This window comes from Mesoplodon bidens (genome assembly GCF_964165515.1).
Source record: "Mesoplodon bidens genome assembly, chromosome: 3".
NCBI classification, from domain to species: Eukaryota; Metazoa; Chordata; class Mammalia; order Artiodactyla; family Ziphiidae; genus Mesoplodon; species Mesoplodon bidens.
In genome coordinates, this window is record NC_138178.1 from 260,819 (window position 1) to 277,310 (window position 16,492).

Here is a 16,492-nt window from a genome sequence, read left to right on the forward strand (position 1 = left end):
TTGGTCAAAATGGGACTAGTTCTAGGATGTTTTTGAGTCTCTAGAGTATGAAGGTTTTTGGTCTGAGTCATGTGTAGGCTCTTATAATCAAAATTGGTCTTTTTTGAAATGATAAAGCTCCACCTTGGCTCCGAGAGCTCTTGCTATGGTTATAGGTGGGCTTTGTCTCCAGTCTCTCAAAAAGCGGAAAAGTGAAAAAAACCAGCATCTTGGGTTCACGTAGCACTTATATGGCTCAGGTCTTTCTAAGTTTCAAGAGGAAGTAAACACCCTCGCAGTATTTACTTGCTTTTATCTTTTGAAACTTTTCCTTCAAGATTCACTGAACTTCCTCCAGTCTTGTCAACTTCTACTTCTACATGATTTACTGAGATTTAAATTTTTTTGAAGACCTATTTCTAAAAGAGAATTATTGCTTGAGTGCAAAATTTAAAAGAGCAAAATAAGAAGACAAGTGTTTCAGAATAACTGCCACCATATTTTTCAACTCTGCATCCCAGAAACACAAAATTGTCATATAAGAAACACAAGTAAGGGATTCTCTCTGGAAACCAATAACAAAAATCGCTTAAACAGCACACACACACACACACACACACACACACACATTTAAGTAGATTATAATTAAGGAAATGTTTTACACAAATCCCGCTATTAATCTAAATGCTGATGTTTTTATCCTGTTTATAATAGTTTTAGATTGAAACTCAAAAAGAATGCCTCAGAGTAAAATTAAAACTTATTAATGTATTATTTTTGCCTATATTCTCCTGAGCAGAGGTACATTCTTGTTGGCTCATATAATTGTATATGAAAAAGGAATAGGAACAATAGTAAAAGGAACAATAGAAGCTCGATTTAAACAGACAATTGCAACTTAGCTGATGTCATCCCAGAACATTTTATAAGCTCAAATATTTGTTGCAAGATTTAATTGATTGATTGGAAAACACTAGGATAAAATTTAATGACATAAATTTAAAAATAAATTTAGGTGAAACTTATTTTTAAATTAAACTATACAGAGTCATTTTAGGAAAATTAGAAAATTTAGATAACCAAGGAATATGAACACATAAGAGCAAGGTTACGTATTACTGATTCCCATTCTTGACCCAAAAACCACTCTCAAAAAAAAAAAAAAAAAGCCTAAAGAAACAAAATTGCGGGGTGGGGAGTAAAACAAGACAAGTCTTGAATTTAGGAAAATGCCAACTACCTTGTACAAACATCATGGAATTCTTGCTGCGTACATTACCGTTTGGACCAAGTGAAGGAAGGCATGGAGAGTCCTGGGTCTCTTCCTCTTCTGGGAAAGCAGTACAGTTTTTCTAGGAGCACAAAAAGGACATTCGGGAAGTGGTGGTGGGGTTGGGATGGGGGGGGCAACACTGTAATAAGGGCCGGGTCTAAGGCACTGGGGATGTCCCAGTCTTCAGGGGCTGGGTTGTCAAGATAAAAAATAGAACAAAGAAGAAACTGGGTCAGATTTACTTGGGGTTATTTCCACATCTCTGGACCAACACCAGTAAAGGGAAGAGTAACTGTGAATACCCTCATCACACAGAAAGCTGATGCTCGCTAAGGTTGTTGTTGTTGTTGTTTTTGTCATTATTAAAGTTCTTGGTAATGTGGCTGGTTAAAACTCTGCTGCAGGGTAACACACTGAAATCACAACCCTGTCTCCTTGGTAGGTCATTATACACCTCTGAGATACTACTATACTTCCACCAGGAACATGGTTCCAGGAAACCAAACAAATGAAACAAACAATAACATAAAAAACAAAAATGAAGTTGCCAAAGGCAAAGTTCCTGGGCTGTTTGGCCCATGACTCCCACATTCCTCCTGGACATGTCAGACTGCTGCGTGGTCCATGGATAACAACATAAATCTGCAACCTTCTGCTTATTTTTTAATGTAAATATGTTATTTTTGAACATGTAATGCATACACGTTAAGAAATCTCACAGGATACAAAGATAATTTTAGTAATTAGAAATAATCCCTTTTTCTTTTTATTATTTTTTAATTACAAAAATTGATATATGCTTCTTGTGACTGAAGTAAAAAGGGAAAGCTGAGCTGTATTAGTTTCCTGTTGCTGCTGTAGCAAATGACCACAAACTTGTGGCTTAAAACAACACACGTTTATTCTTTTATAGTTCTGGTGCCAGAAGTCTGAAATGGATTAGTTTCCCCACCTCAAGATCCCCAGGGGTTCTGATCTAATTGGTCTGGGCTGTTGATCTGGGCATCAACATGCACAAGTCGTGACCTGAGGTGCTGCTTGGTGACAAAAGTGGGTGATTAACTTGTTTTATGACTCCTGGGACTTTCCACTCTAAGGCTCATCCCTGCCTACTCCTTGTACTCAGGATGTCAGATCCAGGGTGTGGGCTCCTGCAGGTTTTTGAGCCCTTTCCTATCATCCATTATTAGATATCCCTGGGGAGTATGACTTCATTAGCTAAAATAATGATAGATGCGTGGAGTGTAATTATCTCAAAAGAAAAATAACAAACCAGAGATCCCTGGGAGTATTAGAAACAAATGGACCAGGATATTTAAATAAACTTAAGGGACTTCCCTGGCATCCAGTGGTTAGGACTCCATGCTTTCACTGCAGAGGGCGCAGGTTAAATCCCCGGTCGGGGAACTAAGATCCGACAAGCTGTGCAGTGCAGCCAAAAAATAAATAAATAAACTTAATACATATGTGAAAAAATATAAGTGGACAATATAGGCACAAAAACATAAAAAGAACCTAATATAAATATCAAGTATGAAAAAGAAAATAATTTGAAATAAGAACATAATGGCATAAATAATAGAAGGACCAGCTGATGAGTTAAACAGATTGAAAAACTCTCCCAAGAAGGAAGCAGGAGAGGACAAAGAAATACAAAATAGAAAAGAAATAAAAACATAGAAAAAAAGCTAAGCTATATGGAGGACAGAGTGCTAACGTCTACTATAATTGATTCTAGAAGGAGAGAAAAATAATAATGAAGAAAATATGTGAAGAAACAATGTAGAATCTTTCCCAGAATTGAAGAAATGAGAAAGACTTCAGATTACAAAGACTCCTAAAATTTCAAAAAAGAAAAACATGTGACCTTCAAACAAATGATGTTATTCTTCTTCCCATTAGAAACAGATGCAGGAAGACAGTAATGTTTCAATGGGTTGAAGCACAAAACTTTTAGTCTAGAATTTTATATCCTTTGAAATTTCCATGTGTATGTATAGCTTAATGAAACAATCTCAGACATACAAGGCTTCAAAAGGGTCACTACACAAAGATCCAAAAATGGTTTTCAAGAAAGTCTTCAAATGTGAAGAGGAACAAATCTAGGAAGTGCTACAAATAGATATGGAAAGTTAGAATGATCAAATAACTGTGTAAAAAAACCCACAATATAATAAAACAGAATAAAAGTAAAAAGATAAGCAAAATGAAGAGAGAAATTGTGTACATAACAGCCCAGGATCTAAATGTTAAGAAATATCACAAGACCAAGATGACAGGGTATAAAGGGAAAGAAAGGAAGATGAAAATGTGTTTAAAGTTCTAATCTTGAAAGGAGGGTGTTGTGGGTTGAATTGGTCTCCAGAAAGATAGTTCAAGACCTAACCCCCCAGTACCTGTGAACGTGGCCTTATTTGGAAATAGGGTCTTTGTAGGTGTACTCAAGTTAAGATGAGGGTCATACTAGATTAGGATGGGCCTTAAAAACAGTGACTGGTGCCCTTATTAAGAAGGAAACATTTGGGGAACTCCCTGGCGGTCCGATAGTTATGACTCCGTGCTTTCACAGATGAACTAAGATCCTGCAAGCTGTGTGGCATGGCCAAGAAAAAAGAAAAGAAAAAAGGAAACATTTGGATGCAGAGACACAGACATGCAGGGAGGAAGGCCATGTGAAAATGACACACAGATTGGAGTGATGCAACTACAAACAGGAACTGCCAGAGGCAGGTGAGAGGCAAGGAAGATTCTCCCTCAGAGCCTCCAGAGGGAGCAGAGCCCTGCCAACACCTTGGTTTCAGACTTCTAGCCTCTAGAACTGTAAAACAGTATTTTTCTGTTGTTTTAAGCCATCCAGTTTGTGGTACTTTATTATTATGGCAGCCCCACAAAACTATACAGAGAGAGATACAGATATCAAATTTTAAAAAAAACAGTAAGGAAAAAGAATATAGCAAAAGGAGGGAAATTGAATGTAAAAAAGTAAGATGATAATCACAGTTAATATAAATGAACTAAACTTGCCAATGAAAAAAGAGAGAGTGATAGAGTAGATTTTTAAAAATCCAGCCAAATGCTGATTTGTAAGACAGACTTACATAAAGCTATAGAGAGTTGGAAAGTAAAAGGGTGGAAAATGTATGTTAGGTAAATGCTAATTAAATGAAAGCTGGTGTGACTGTATTAATATAAAAAATATTAAAAACTTTAAAACAAAAAGCATCATTAGGGATATAGAGGTTTACTATACAATAGTATGTGTTCAGTTCATAAGAAGATATAAAAATTCCACACATGTATACACCTGATAAATTAATCTGAATATTCAAAAATTTATAAAACTACAAGACGATATTGGCAAATCCAATGTCATGGTAGAGAATTTACCAAACATCTCTTGTTGATGTAAGAAGAAAATATAGATTTGAATGACAGAATTAAGCTTGATTTCATAGACATATATAATGTTATAAAAATTCATTATTCTCTAAGCTGTAAAGCAAATTTCAGGAAATTTCAAAGAATAGGTATTATAGTGGCCCTAAAAACAGTGACTGGTGCCCTTATTAAGAAGGAAACATTTGAGGAATTCCAAAACAAGAAACTGAAATTTTTCATTATTTGGAAATTTAAACAATCTATACTTCTAAAAAGCTCATGGCTTAAATATACAGTTGTGAACAAAACTAGAAAATAATTGACATATACACGCTAAATATATAAAATAGATAACTAATAAAAAACCTACTGTATAGCACAGGGAACTCTACTCAGTTCTCTGTAATGATCTATATGGGAAAAGAATCTAAAAAAGAGTGGATACGTGTATATGTATAACTAACTCACTTTGCTGTACACCTGAAACTAACACAACATAACTATACTCCAAAAAAAAAAAAGAAAGAAGAATGACCTCCTTTTCAATCACATGAACATTTGAAAAATGACCCACATATTGTGGTTCTCTGAACACAATGAATTAAGCTGGAAACCCAAAGGTTATTAGAAAATCCTAATGTGTTTGTAATTTAAAAAGTATACTTCTGATAATTTTTGTGTAATAAAAATAATAACCCATGGGTCAAAGAAGAAGTCTTAATGTAACTTAGAACATGTTATGCAAATAACAGAAATAATTCATATTAAAACATGTGGTATATTAGCTATATTACACTAAAACATATATTGAGGAAAAATTATAGCCATCAATGCATAAATTACAAAAAAATAAATGCTGAAAATTAATGAGTCAGGCAAAATAAACCACCAAAATAAACCAAAGAAAGTAGAAAGAAGGAAAATAATATCTTACAACAGTAAAAATAACTACAACAACATACAGCAATATGAATTATAATTTAGTAGTGTTCAGTGGGAAAAAAGGCTACATTTAGCCTGATAACCTTTTTCCATTAACTAATTAATTGATTCTATGGTAAAAGACCCATAACATAAAATTTACCACCTTAACCATTTTTAAGTGTAAAGTTCAGTAGTAAGTATATTGATATTGTTGTGAAACAGATTTCCAGAACTTTTTCATCTTGCAAACCTGAAATTATACCCATTAAATAACAACTCCCCTTGTGCCCCTCCTCCCAGCCCCTGGTAACCACCCTTTTACTTTGTTTATGTGAATTTGATACATCACACAAGTGGAATGATACGGTAATTGTATTTTTGTGACTGGCTTGTTGTACCTAACATAATGACCTCAAGTTTCATCCATGCTGTAGCATGTGTCAGAATTTCCTTCTTTCTTAAGACTGAATAATATTCCACTATACGTATATTTCACATTTTATTTATCCATTCCCGACAGTGGACACTTGGATTGCTTTCACCTCTTGGCTATTGTGAATAGTGCGGCTATGAACATAATACCTGCCCCCTACCCTTTTTTTTTTTTAAGTTCGAAGGAAATTTAGAACTAAACAACCTTTTTTTTTAGTCATGTTAGATTAAAGTATTCTAAGACATCAAGAAGGTGCTAAATAGAAAATGCACAGTGGTTGGTAATTTGAGGCAGGGTTTAAGGGCCAGGGAAAGAAATGGGTAGAAGTGATGATCAGAGTTATAGTTCTGCAGCTGGCCAGGCAACTGTGACTCTTCATAACAGTATGATAAATACATAAGCAAACAAGTAAAATAAATAAAAGACTATGCATGTAAATTTGTATTTATTCAATTGTGTTCACCTGAGTTTGACTAGCAAAACAATTGTGGCAACTCTCTTCTGTGATGTGCCTCTATTTGCAGGTGCCCAGGCAGCTGGCAAATAATTTGTTTGATATTTTTTAATTCATAAAATTCAGAGTAAATTGCCTTCTATTGTTTTTTGAATGGCTTACTCAGGTATAATTGCTATACAATTAACTGGACGTGTATAAAGTAAACAATTTGATCAGTTTTGATATATTTATACACCTATGAAACCATAACCACAATCAAGCTAACCAACACAGCTGCACTCCCCGAAAGTTTTCTCCTGCTCCACTGTAACCTTTCCCTTCTGATTTTCCCCATCACCCTCAGCAACCATGGATCTGCTTCCTGTCCCAATACATTTGTTTCTATTTTCTAGAGTTTTATATAATGGTACTGCTTCATGTCGCATGCAAATGTGATGAGGGGGAAAGAAAAGCAAGGGGAGGCTAGATCCAGAATTCAAGGTTGTAGGAAGGGGTAAGATCAGGGAGGCACTCACAGAGGATTGACAATGTTTCCATCTTTTTACCTGGGTACTGGCTACAAGGTGTGGTAAGAATGACTCTAAGACGGCCCCAGTGATCTCTGTCCCTAGTGTTACACCTGTGATTATGTCACTTAATATTGCAGAAGGGATTTTACAGACATAATTAAGGTTACTAATCAGTTGATTTTGACTTCATCAAAAGGGAGGTTGTCTGGGTGGTCAAACCTGATCACTTAAACTCTTTAAAAGCAAAGCATTTTCTCCAGCTAGTTGCAGAGCAGGAAGTCAGAGATTCAAAGCATGAGAAGGATTTGACTGACACGCCACTGTTGTCCTGAAGATAGAGGGGCCACATGTTAAAGAAGTGAGGACTTAAATCCTACAGCTGCAAGGAACTCAATTCTGCCAACAAGGATGAGCTTGGAAGCTGATTCTTCCCCAGAGCTGCCAATGAGAATTCAGCCCAGCCACGACCTTGACTTCATCCTGTGATACCCTCAGCAGAGAACCCTGTCCCACCATGCTGGGCTTCCACACAGAACTGTGAGCTAATAAAAGGATGTTTCTTGTGGTAATGTGCTACAGAGCATAGGAAACTAATATACATAGGCATTTAAATTGTTGGACTTGTACTTTTTACTTATTTTATACATAATCTTTAGTGTAATTTCATTATTTAATAAACTTTTTAATTTATAGAATTTAAAAAATTTATTTTTGAGATTTGACATATAGTATTGTATAAGTGTAAGGTGTACAAAGTGTTGATTTGATACATTTATATATTAAAGAGAAAGCTAGCAATTAATTCTCTTGACTTTAGTAGGCCTTCTGAACAATGCAGGTGGTGGGGGTAGTTGTGTGTGAAAAGAATTTAAAGATTTGGCCTACACAATAATGACAATGAGTCTTAAAGACAAATCATGGGTTATGGGCCATGCCCAAGACCATTTTTATGATAAGTCTTTTATTAGATTGCATAAAGTTACAAAGCAAAGATTATAACACTGGGCCAAGAATGCAGACTGCTATTTATGGAGGCCCAGAATTTGGGAAATGATTCAGTCCTGTTTATTCTATGTAATGATGTTATTGTTGCACTAAACATAAGGGTTGTAAAGTGATTCTGTATGTCAGTTTAAGTGTGTAAATATTTCTGTTATGGCATCCTTATGTACACTGACCATGAATATTTTATTTTATAGTGTGCTTGAATTAAATCCATTATAACCAAAGAAGGCATTTGATCCTGGAGTAAAGCTGGCATGGCTGTACCCTGAACCCATCGAGCATGGAATTACTACTACTAATACACGTGAAATATGAGCAAAAACCCTGGGGGCTTAAGACAGCAACTCCACTGACTCCAACAGACAGTCCAACAGATTTTAACAGATGTGAGATGAATGACACGAAACAAATAAAACCTAACGTGAATCATCAGCCACAGGATGGCATTTGAATGCTAATGTATTTAAAGTCTGGGACAGTACTGTAACTTAAACACATACCTATTTTAATGTCTTCCCTTCCCCGGTCACTTTTTCTCGTATTACCATGTGAGAAGGTCACAGCTTTAATTTCTCTGTAGCCTAAGAGTCCTGAAACATTTTATTTTTCAACTTACTTTTTATCTCTTGTGATGGTTAATTTTATGTGTCAATTTGACTGGGTCATGAGGTGCTCAGATATTTGGTCGCACATTATTCTGGGTGTTTCTGTGGGGGAATTTTTGGATGAGAATAACATTTAAATTGGTAGATTAAGTAAAGCAGATTGCTCTTTATAACATGGGTGGGCCTCATTCAATCAGTTGAAGACGCTAATAAAGTTGATCCTTCTTTACGTAAGAGAGAATTCTCCTGCCTGATGACCTCCAAACTGGAACATAAGCTCTTCCTGGTTCTACAGCAGCCTACTGGTCTTCAGACTCAAACTGGGACATCGGCTCTGCAAATTTTGGACTTGCCAGCCTCCATAATTCCATAAGCCAATTCCTAATTATTTACCTACCTACCTACCTATCATATTGGTTCTGTTTCTCTGGAGATTACTGACTACTATTATCTCTCAATTTATCATGATTAACTGCCCACTATAATGGAAGTTCCATAAAAGCAAGAACTTTGTCTTGTTGCTATTACATCTCTAATGTCCAGACTGGCTCTTAAAATTATGCAAACAATTATTTGCTGGATGAAAGTGTCTTGGCGGGAAACAGTGATGCCTTTAGATGTTTTGGGGGTGGCACTGAAGGGGGACAAATACATCAGCTTTAGAAAATGGCATCTACTTGGGTGGATGTTGAAATCATTTCACAGTGATATGAAAAGCAAAATGTAAGAAAATTTTAAGAGAATCAAGGCATACTGTTACTAAATGGGGAAGTTTATGTAAACTCTGCTAAAATGAAAGCAGAATCTATTCCTGCGTTTTAAATGTTGTTTATAGATATTTGGAAATTATATATGTTGGTAACAAAATTTGGGACTGTTTTCCTGAAGTTTTGGCCAGCACCAGAGTCTGCAATCACACGTTTCTGTTGCCCTAGAGACCCTCAGTCTCACCCATGTCATTCAGCTGAAAGCAAACCATAAAGAAATCAGTGTCAATTATGGTTATAAATTTTGGTTGCCTTTCTTAGGAAAAGATGGAAAGATAGGAATCAAGGGAATGAATGAAAGGGAACTTTGTAAATATTTTGTTGATGGTGGTCCAGACTATGAATGAGTTGAGGGGACCACGTGTCATGATTGTGAGCTGCAAGTTCTGTTACGAATCACCATGTCTTAGTGCAATGCTACTATGATAAAGTGGGCGAGTCCTCCATCATAACCAGTCTTACAAGGTTTTTTTTTTAATCGAATGAGCACTATATTCTGTGTAACTGACTGACTTAGTGGGCTGAACAGAGTGAGGATACAACCAGGAAACAACACTATTTCTCTTCTCACCACTGCCTTTAAACCAACTCTCTGCGACCTCCCTTTGCTCTGCTCATCAATGACGACTCATCTCCCTGCTTTTCAGTTCACTCTTGGCCGTGAGAATGGCCACATTTCCAGATACTGTTAGTCCAGTCCAGTATAACGTAAAACCTTCAGCCTCGCCTCCAGTTGCGAGCCTCTCCTCTTGCTCTTCGTCCCCAGAAGCTTGGCTCCGGAATCTGCAGTGGGGCGGTGCCTTCGTTAATGCTCCTCCTTGGCCTCACACTTCTCCTCCCCTCACTCATGTTCTCCTAAGTGGAGGTGGGACAAGGAAGGAGGAGAAGGGCTAGAGGAAAAGGGCAAAGTCCTCTTCATCCAGCCGGTGCTGTTTACAGTTCTCTCTGCAGCAGCGGGTTGCCCTCTGTCAGGCAGACCTCCAGACGCTGGCTCTTCTGGGGCATCTTAGTAAACTCCTCAGAGATGCCCAGTAGGGGCCTCTGCCCTGTATTATTTCCTGGCGCTCTCTGGCCAGCCCCTTCCATCTCCGTCCTGTTTCCTGCTTGCCCAGCACAATACCCCGCCTCTTTCTCAAGGTCTCCTCGTTGAGCCTGAAAGCCCCCTGGTTGTGGGCCTTTCAAGATGGCACATGCTCAGTTGCCCACCAAGCATCCCAGGGAACTCGAACTGGGGCAGTGAGAGTGCAGACTACTGCCCACTGCAGCCTCCACCGTCCGGGTGCCGCGCAGTCTGCTCTGGACGCCTCCTGCCTTCAGACTCTTCAGGCTGGGAAGCAGACAACCCCAGAGTCTCTTCGAGAGTTCTCCACAGAGCCACCCTGACCTGGCTTGGGGTGGGGATCAAGCTCTCCCTTTCCCCACGGAGGGGCGTTTCAGCTGAGTGCTGGCCACCTAACTGCGCACCTGGAGGATGCTCCCAGACTGGGCTCCCCTTTGACTGAGCTCCAGCCACACCCTTGAACTCTGGGCCTCTCAAGCCTCTGTCTCTGCCCAGGTCCTGCAAGGTGCCAGGGCAGTGGGTTCACATGGTCATTTTAAACACTTGCACAAGTAAGGTATTTTAATTTTTGAATGAGCGGACCCTCAAATTGTATACATTCAGGCCCCACCAAACCTGGTTACCTCACCTCCTGTGGGAAAGAGCTCAGACTCGCAGTGAATTGTCCCCTATTCAAGGAAGACCAAGAGTAGAAGGATGGGTGGCCCATGACCCCCCAAATTGTCCTCTGTTATCATTAAGAAACTGACTTGCAGGGTTCGAGCTGATTGGGACTTACATTTGGTTGAAATTTGGGAAAGACTGGTTTTACTTGTCCTCAGTACTCTAGGTAACTTAGTAGCCAAGTGGAACATATATTATCTGTCAATCTATCTAGCTGTCTATAAATCCAGATAAACTAATCAATGAAATGGGAATACACACGTATCACAGGCATTTCCTTGTCATTACATACACATCGCTCTCATCCCACTTACCCTAAGACTGTGCCATTATCATCACTCCCTAGTCATTGACATTTGGGCTCCTGTAATTTTCCTTTATTATAAAGTACTACTTTTATGCAATTTTTACCATCCCACAAGGCCATACAAATTTACCCTCACCAAGAGTATATGATAATAGCCATTTTCTCACACCCTTGATGACATCAAGTGCTATAAATCTTTTAATTTTTGCCAGATATATAGGCCTCAAACTCTATCACCTTCCTTTAGTTTAAAAAAAATTTGTAAATGAAATTGAGCATTTCTTGCATACGTGTATGGAACTTGAACTTCTATTTCTTCTAGATTGAATTCATACTTTTTCCTTTCCTACCTTTCTGTTCTGACTCTGGAAGTCCTATTAGGTCAATGTTAGTACAGACTGAGTGAGATGTTTAACACTCAAGTTTTTCAAGAGGCTGTCAAGTGGCATCACCCTGTTGCGGGTTACTGCACTTAGAGTGGTTTCATCCACACACAAGGGACGCTTTTTATGCAGACGAGCAGTTGTACAGCATCAGTCAGGGCTGAGATTCCCTAGTGCGGCTGCTGTGTGGGCTGGTGAGCCTGAGCCAGACGGTGCTGTGGAGCCTTCTGTGATGGGAAGGGGTTTTTCTCTTTTCGTTTGTTTTTATTGGGGTCAAGTTGCTTTACAGTGTTGTGTTAGTTTCTGCTGTACAGTGAAGTGAATCAGCCAGATGTACACATATAGCCTCTCCCTCTTGGACCTCCCTCCTCCCCCATCCCACCCATCTAGGTTGTCACAGAGCACCATGCTGAGCTCCCTGTGCTACACAGCAGGTTCCCGCTAGCTCTCTATTTTACACATGGTAGTGTATTTACGTCAAATCTAATCTCCCAGTTCATCCCACCCTCCCCTTCCACCCCCTGTGTCCGCACGTCCGTTCTCTACATCTGTATTTCTATTCCTGCCCTGCAAATAGGTTCATCTGTACCATTTTTCTACATTCCACAGGTATGTGTTAATATATGATATTTTTCTCTTTCTGACTTTCTTCACTCTGTATGACAGACTCTAGGTCCATCCACATCTCTGCAAATGACCCCATCTCATTTCTTTTTATGGCTGAGTAATATTCCATTATATTTATGTTCCACATCTTTTTTATCCATTCATCTTCGATGGACATTTAACTTGTTCCCATGTCCTGGCTATAGTAAATAGTGCTGCAATGAACACTGAGGTGCATGTGTCTTTTTGAATTATGGTTTTCTCTGGGTATATGCCCAGTAGTGGGATTGCTGGGTCATATGGTAGTTCTATTTTTAGATTTTTAAGGAACCTCCATACTGTTCTCCACAGTGGCTGTATCAACTTACATTCCCACCAACAGAGCAAGAGGGTTGCCTTTTCCCTGCACCCTCTCCAGCATTTATTGTTTGTAGATTTTTTTGATGATGGCCCTTCTGACCAGTGTGAGGTGACACCTCATTACAGTTTTCATTTGCATTTCTCTAATGATTAGTGATGTTGAGCATTCTTTCATGTGTTTCTTGGCCATCTGTATGTCTTCTTTGGTGAAATGTCTATTTAGGTCTTCTGCCCATTTTTTGATTGGGTTGTTTGGTTTTTTTGGGTATTGAGCTGCATGAGCTGCTTGTATATTTTGGAGATTAATCCTTTGTCTGTTGCTTCATTTGCAAATATTTTCTCTCATTCTGAGGGTTGTCTTTTCAACTTGTTTATGGTTTCCTTTGCTGTGCAAAAGCTTTTAAGTTAACTTATGTCCTATTCACTTATTTTTGCTTTTATTTTCATTGCTCTTGGAGGTGGGTCATAAAAGATCGTGCTGTGGGTTCCGGTTCCCAGTGCCTCACCCCCTCCCCGCCTCCTGCACCCGCCAAACTTGATGTGAGCTAGTCCGACGCTGCGGCTGCCCCCCCCAGCCCCTTACCCCAAAGTGCCCAGCTCCCCTCGCCCCCTCCCACCTCCGCTCCACCCCCTGCACCATGAGCAGCCTGAAGCCGGACGGCGAGCACAGAACTGGCACAGGCTCGGGCTCCAGCGGCTCCCGGAGGAGGAGTAGGTCTGGACACTGTTCGTCAGTGGGCTCCCTGTGCATATTAAACCCAGAGAACTCTACCTGCTCTTCAGGCCATTCAAGGGTATGAAGGGTCCCTGATCAAGCTCACGTCGAGATAGCCTGTTGGTTTTGTGATCTTCGACAGCCGGGCAGGAACAGAAGTGGCCAAGAATGCATTGAACGGTATTCGTTTTGACCCCGAGAACCCGCAGACCCTGAGACGAGAGTTTGCCAAAGCTAACACCAAGATGGCCAAGAACAAGCTAACGGCTAGACCAAATCCCACCAACGCTCACCCTGCCCTAGGAGCACACTTCATCGCATGATACCCCTGTGACCTGATGGGGGCCGCTCTGATCCCCGCAGCCCTAGAGGCCTGGGCCCCCGACCCTCTGTACACCACAGAGCTGACCCCAGCCATCTCACATGCTGCATTTACCTATCCAGCCACCACTGCTGCTGCTGCTGCAGCCCTACATGCTCAGGTGCACTGGTAACCTTCCTCTGATACCACCCAGCAAGGATGGAAATATCGTCAGTTCTGTTAGTTCTTCAGTCTGGTCACCACAGCTCGAAGCCCCCGCCCCAGTGGGGAGGAAGCCACCCTGAGCTTCCACTGCCCCCAGGTGGCCTGTGCAGAGCTGCTGCTTCCCTCCAAAGACTGAATTTTAAGCCCAACTCAGTGGACTGTTTCCTTTCTCTCCTTTTCCTCAGCCCTGTCCTGCCCCAAAGCCCCTCTCCAAGGCCTCACAGCAGGATTCAGGGGCCTTCTCACCAGGACACCCAGACCCAACTAGGAGGTCTCGCTGGGACTCAGCAAGGCTTGACCCCCAGTCCAAATTTGTTTCTGTAGCCCCGCCTCAAAGAAAGGAGGCGTTTAATTTTGCATGTTTTCCTGGCATGAATTAAGACACTTAAACTGGTATATATGTGACTGTACAGTTTGTTCTCACACTGTGTCACCATAGCAACAAGTCCTGCCCACTAATGGTTCATCATTCCCAACCCCTCTCCCCTTACCCCCTCTCCTGCACCCACCCTGCTTCAGTGAGGATCAAGCCTTGCAGCCAGTTCCGCCCAGCGGCTGGTGCCATCCATCATCCACACACTTCCAGGCTGAACAGGAAGGACCACCCAGCCAAGACAGAGCGTTTTCTTGGTCATTTCAAATCGGGGTCCTCTGCTTCCTCCCTCTCAGATGGGCCAACAGCCATTAGGAAAATGCTTTCTCTGCCCAATTTCGCTTACCTCTCCACGGCGCACCCCACCCTTGCCATGGCTCCTCATTATTTCCAAACTTCAAAACCAACCAAAAAGTGAAAGTATTTTTGTACCCTGTGCAACAAAATATTTATGCAACATAAAGGATTTTTCGTGTATGTGTGCAATTAATTATTGAAGAGACCTTGTCCGCCCTGTCCGATAAGTTTAACATTTTAGTTTGAGGCATGAAGAAGAAAAGGGTTTCCGTTCTCCAGCAGTGAGCCTTAGCATCAGCCATTGGTTTAAGAAAAATGAACGAAAATTGTGCAATTTTTTGTTTTGCGAACGCATCAGTGCATTGCCTTTGGCTGCAGCTGTGGCTGTCTTGCCATTTTCAGACTTGGGAGATGAGGCGGCTATTGTAATTGCTGATCCTGTGAGCATGTGAGACTGGATAATATATGGAATGCAAAATTTAAAAATCATCAAAAAAAAAGATCTTGCTGTGATTTATGTCATAGAGAGTTTTTCCTATGTTTTCCTCTAAGAGTGTCTGGACTTACATTTAGGTCTTTAATCCATTTTGAGTTTATTTTTGTGCATGGTGTTAAGGAGTGCTCTAATTTCATTCTTCTACATGTAGCTGCCCAGTCTTCCCAGCACCACCTACTGAAGAGACTGTCTTTTCTCCACTGTATATTCTTGCCTCCTTTGTCATAGATTAGGTGACCATATGTGTGTGGGTTTATCTCTGGGCTTTCTATCCTGTTCCATTGATCTGTATTTGTTTTTGTGCCAGTACCATACTGTCTTGATTACTATAGCTTTGTAGTATAGTCTGAAGTCAGGGAGCCTGGTTCCTCCAGCTCTGTTTTACTTTCTCAAGATTGCTTTGGCTATTCGGGGTCTTTTGTGTTTCCATAAAAATTGTGAAATTTTTTGTTCTAATTCTGTGAAAAACGTCATTGGTAATTTGATAGGGATTGCACTGAATCTGAATCTGTAGACTGCTTTGGGTTATAATCATTTTCACAATATTGATTCTTCCAATCCAAGAACAAGTTATATCTCTCCAAAAAAAAGCCCAAAGTTAGTAGAAGGAAAGAAATCATAAATATCAGAGCAGAAATAAATTAAATAGAGATGAAGAAAACAATAGCAAAGATCAATGAAAGGAAAAATTGGTTCTTTGAGAAGATAAACAAAATTGATGAACTTTTAGCCAGACTCATTAAGAAAAAAACGGAGAGGACCCAAATCAATAAAATTAGAAATGAAAAAGAAGTTATAATGTATACCACAGAAATAGAAAGGATCATAAGAGATAACTAGAAGCAACTATACACCAATAAAATGCACAACCTAGAACAAATGGACAAATTCTTGGAAAGGTACAACCTTCCAAGTCTGAACCAGGAAGAAATAGAAAATATGAACAGAGAATTCACAAGTAATGAATTTGAAACTGTGATTAAAAATCTTCCAACAGGGCTTCCCTGGTGGCGCAGTGGTTGAGAGTCCGCCTGCCGATGCAGGGGACACGGGTTCGTGCCCCAGTCTGGGAAGATCCCACATGCCACGGAGTGGCTGGGCCCATGAGCCATGGCCGCTGGGCCTGTGCGTCCAGAGCCTGTGCTCCGCAACGGGAGAAGCCACAACAGTGAGAGGCCCGCGTACCGAAAAAAAAAAGAAAGAAAAAAAAATCTTCCAACAAACAAAAGCCTAGGATTAGATGGCTTCACAGGAGAATTCTATCAAACATTTAGAGAAGAGCTAACCCTTCTGACACTGTTCCAAAAAAAATTGCAGAGGAAGGAACATTACCATGCTCATTTTCGAGGCTCCCATCACACTGATGCCAAAACCAG

General features: G+C 40.2%; 1 pseudogene across 1 annotated transcript; it reads left to right on the top strand.

The window, feature by feature from the left end:
* The first annotated feature begins 13,341 nt into the window (after positions 1 to 13,341).
* On the top strand, positions 13,342 to 13,969 carry LOC308614213 (RNA-binding protein with multiple splicing 2-like; annotated as a pseudogene). Its single transcript has one exon. The product of its transcript is annotated as an RNA-binding protein with multiple splicing 2-like (transcript).
* The last annotated feature ends 2,523 nt before the right edge of the window (positions 13,970 to 16,492 follow it).